The 4,836-nt window shown below is 32.8% G+C and overlaps 1 long non-coding RNA gene across 1 annotated transcript; it reads left to right on the top strand.

The window, feature by feature from the left end:
• The first annotated feature begins 1,690 nt into the window (after window positions 1-1,690).
• On the top strand, window positions 1,691-3,604 carry LOC148692324 (uncharacterized). The gene is made up of 2 exons (XR_015954338.1): window positions 1,691-2,705; window positions 3,372-3,604. It is a non-coding gene; the product is annotated as an uncharacterized LOC148692324 (long non-coding RNA).
• The last annotated feature ends 1,232 nt before the right edge of the window (window positions 3,605-4,836 follow it).

The following is a 4,836-nucleotide window of genomic DNA, read 5'->3' as shown; positions in this document are numbered from 1 at the left end:
AAGATTATCTTTGCGAAGGCAGCTCACAGTAAATAATAACTCCTCCAAGAACCTTTAGGAGCCAAATCCACCAAAATGGCTGGTATGTCCGAACAGCCTGCCTTTGAATTTGAGGGCCACTTGCAATATTGCATGGACAGGGGTGACTTTAAACTCTAAAGTCTAGGTGCATGAAAAATGTGAACCCTCCACTCACGACTCAGTGACCACTCTATTCATCCCACTAAGACATTTTATATAGTGACCCACTCATTACTAATTAGACTTAAGTCTAAATTTGTTAAACTAATTAATGATATTGTCTACAAATTACTATTCAAAGTTACAAGCAATCTAAATATATAGCGACTTAGTAGACGGTTTAGTGGTATTCCTCTTTACCTGAAGTGAGAGGTCTTATGTTCGATTTTCGCCAAAGGCGAATTTGAACTACATTATTGCTAATTCATTGTAAGTTTTAGTTCACTCCCCAATCCCTAATATAGATAATATCGTTTGTTAAAAAAAAAAAAAAAAATGTTAACGAAAAGCTCCCGGTACTGTTCACTTTAACAAAAACCACATTTAAACTAAAAAGTCAATCCTGGTACTATTTACTTTACCCTTTATTTTGTCTTTATCGTTAAAACTCAAAGTTTTCAACCCATTTTATTAGTTTTCCTAAAAAAAACAACATAAATATATAAACAAGGATCATTTGGAGTTAGGCTCCTACAATTTTTAAACTAGACATAAACCTACTTATATTAAAATTTCTAAAAATCCAAATTTTGAATCTAACGTCTTGTACGATAAAAGATATCCGCACATTTTAATTTATTTACAAAATCATCCCAATAAATTCCCTATATGGTTGCTACGTTTTTCTTTTGTAGACTTTTTTTTTTTTTTGTTAGTCAACGACATTTAATTTGTTTAAGTTCTTTTTTTTTTTTCTTTTTTTTTTTTTTCTTTTGTGAGAAATCCTCCAATCCAAATCCTAATCAGTTCTGTATACTCATACCAAAAAACACTAGTTACAGTAAAACTTCTCAAAAGTCATTCAGTTGGGAATCAAACCAATTTTGTAACTTTACGAAGGTTACTACTTAATAGAACTGTAGTTATAAAAAAAAATTTATTGATTTATTTATCCTTAGTGAATGCTATATTTTTCTAAATAGGATTACTTGGGTGCTAAATATTTTATTTCTTACATATTTGTATTCATTGACAATTATAATCACGTGGAAGTATATTTCCTTAAGATGGAACCAAGAAAAATTATAACGTATTACAATACAGAGTTTATTTCAATACATATGTGACGATTGTCCCTAATTTTCCATGTAATTTTCTTCTAAGTGTGTAAAATGACAATTATGCCCTTATTGGCAAAGTGGAACTTGACGTGGACGTAGTTATTCAGCTTTTAATTTATTTTTCTTGTTATCGTAATTAAATAGTACTTCTTGTTACGAATGCGTGAGCGCGAGTTAGACCCGAATCGGATTTGTAACGAAAAAGTTACATTTAGTCAAACTGCATTAACAATGGGTAAAATTGTACACGTGTGTGCTAATAATTTAGTGTTGGAAATTACTGTTTTTCATAAGGCCGGATTGTGTAATTTTAAAGTGTACCAAATCTTATCACTTCTCTCTTTAAATCTGTTTCGTGACCTGCTTTCCCTCACCAACCAATTATTTCACTTCCCACATTTTCTCCCCTCATCAGACACCCCCTCTCTTTTTGTCCAATCAGAAATCTTCTCTCTCTTTCTCTCTTCTTCTCCTTCTCTCTATTTCTCACGCCGTGTGTCTCTCCTTTCTACAACAACTAAACACCATCATCAAATCTCACATATTAGACCTTAAACCACCACCATTGTACTCCTCTCATCCCCACTAGTCCATCTATATGAACTGATTCTTAAATGGTTGAGTTTTGTCCAACTCGGAACAACTCGAAGCTCCAACTTGGGTGTGAGTTCTCCGACTACTTTCCATTCGAGTTGCAAAGTTTTGGAAGGTTTGAAAACATCTGCACAACTCCCTGAGGTTCCTAGTCTAAGTTGGAAGTCAAGACAATGGGAAAACATACGGGTTTAAGACGATGAAAATAGGTTCAAGACTTTCAAGGCTTTTTCAATCCATTTTCGTCCACTTTTTGGACTTTTAAAAGGTAAAAACTTGTTCTTCTCTTCCCAAGCTTCATTTCCATGTAAAGTACATCGAAAATGGTTGAGAAATGAGAAAGTTATGAAGTTTTAAAGTTTTTACAAAAATCCGGCCAAATTTTCCAGAACCCAGCTAACCAGACAACGGTGTATGGCGGCGGTGGACGACGATGACGGTAGCAGAGTTCTACCAGAGAAGAAGGCATGTAACTTGCGCGTTAGGCTAATGGAATATTCTGACGCCGTTAGATTTAACGGAATATTCCCTGAGGATTTTGCCAGTGTATGGCTTGCGAGTGTGGCCACGACCTGGCGGCATGTGGCCGCGCGTGAGGGCGCGTCCAACTTTCGGGCAGCGCGTGGTGGATGTGTATGGGTCTATGACGTCTTTTAGAATGCTTTCATATATTTAAACCTTGCATTTGAGCAAACTATGGGAGATTTTCCTAGCCTTTTAGTGTATGTCCTAATTAATTAATTAGTATGGTTGTTTCACATATAGGAGAAAATTACTCGGATGAGGTGCAGGGATAAGCAAGGCTAGGAGGTTACGATCCGACTACATATCAGTGAGTGGACATTTGTTTTTATATATTATATATAAAGTTTTAAAGTTTCCACAAGTGCTTTTGGATTGATTTTATGCCTATCATGCCACGTTTAATTTAATTTTAAAAATGCCATTATATTGTTGGGATTTATATATTGTCATGGTATGTTCATATACATTATACTTGCTCATCATGCATGCTTGCACCGGTCTAGTACTCGCCCCGAGCCAAGGCCAGGTTTCACGTGTATGTTCACATCGCACCACACGCTCACCTTGGATCCACTTTAGGTGCCACTTCTGTCCTAGGTTGCAATAGGCAACTAGGACTCGTATGTGATGTGCCTAGCGCTAGTCGTCACGTGATTGTAGTATTTATGGAATTATTGTTTATTATGCTACGGTTGAGATATTATGCCTAGTACCTGATTTTATTATGCTACGGTTGAGATATTATGATTGGCGTATTTCTGGAATTATTGTTTATTTACCTTTGATTTCATACTTAGACATAGTACGATTTTCTGAAAACTATACTTGTCTTACGACGAAGGGTTAGTATGTTCAGAAAATAACTGTGTTTTATAAACCTTTGTTTTTGCCCACTCAACCTTATGTTTTTTTTTTTTTTTTTTTTTTTTTTTTTTTTTTGTGCCCCCCCAGGACTTAGTTAACGGAATTCTCTGTGGCGTACGAGGGATCTCTGGCGGTTCTAACATTTCCATAAATAAACGTAGGAGCTTATTTCCGATTGTGTAATAAGTACCTTAACTAGATTCGACTACTCTACTTATGTCGTATTGTCATCTATGCTCTTACTACTTATGTTTTATGGGTTCTTCCCACTACTGTGCACTCTCTTTATTAGCTTAAATAAATGTTAGCTTTGGTTTAAATTTATCCATATTTTTATGCATAACTTTCCATTTTGGTTACGTCACCTTTATGTGTCGGCCAGCATGCCTAGACTCCAATCAGGATGTGTCACATAACTGATCCCAAGTTGGGACAGAATTTTTTTTTTTGTCTTTTAAAGAGGTTTTTCCATTATAAAGTATAATAACTTTTGATAGATTTTATTGTACATTAACTTTGTAAAAGTTAAACAATAGGTACATAATATTTCCATATTGTAAGTAATACAATTAATATTCTCATATTTGTTTTGCTAATCTACCTATAATATATACAAATAATATTCTCACAATCTATGGGTAATCTACGTATAATTTAATTTACCTACATAGTAAACGATAACATAAAGTAATTTACCTACTATACCATATATAGTAGGTAAATTATTTTCAAGGAAAAGTTCGATATAAGTCCAATTCTCTAAGCCAATATTAGGAATAATTCATTTTATTAAAATAGGTCTGGTTCTTTGAGTTTATGATTATTTTATTATCAATAATTATCTTTTCAATGATAAAATTTATTATAGGAATTAAATTTCTTCCTAACTGCCTCTTTAATTATTTCTTCGATGTATTTGTCTTCTTCTTCTTCCTCCTTTAATTCCCATTTATATGTTTTATTTTTAATTTATGTAAGCAACTTATATTACAGGTTAATTGTATTTATCTACTTATATGACATATTCGCTTTTATAATCAACATGTATCACAAATTTCTATGTCTTGCTTGTAGGTATATTATATTTTTGCACCTTTTAGTTAGGTTTTATATCTCGTTTATAGGTATATTATTCATTCATTTTCTTGAGTTAGGTCGTATGTTCTAGAAGTGGATTTATGTTAATATACTAGTTTTTGTTGGAAAATATTAGATAGATAAAAAATAAACCAAATTTCAAATATTCAAAATAAAAAAATACAAACAAAAAGATGCATGAAGTTGGAAGATTTTAGTTATCTCTAATATTTAAAAATGCAAAATGAGTATAAAAAATAAAAGTGAAGAAAAGGTATTGGACTAAACCTAATATTATGTTGATTTTCTGGCCCCAAAATTAAACGAAAAAATTTTAATCAAATCTCTAAAAGGCATAGATGTTTAGCATAAAAAATTCAAATTTGACGCGTCTATACCAAAATATCCCACGAACTTATAACATTAATGTCCTTTTTTTCCTTTTTTCTTTTTGCAAAAACTCCTTAATTCTCCA

This window comes from Pyrus communis, chromosome 12 (assembly GCF_041283825.1).
Source record: "Pyrus communis isolate YQ-2024b chromosome 12, ASM4128382v1, whole genome shotgun sequence".
NCBI classification, from domain to species: Eukaryota; Viridiplantae; Streptophyta; class Magnoliopsida; order Rosales; family Rosaceae; genus Pyrus; species Pyrus communis.
Note: the sequence above shows the minus strand (reverse complement) of the source record. Positions and strands in the feature narration are given on the sequence as shown.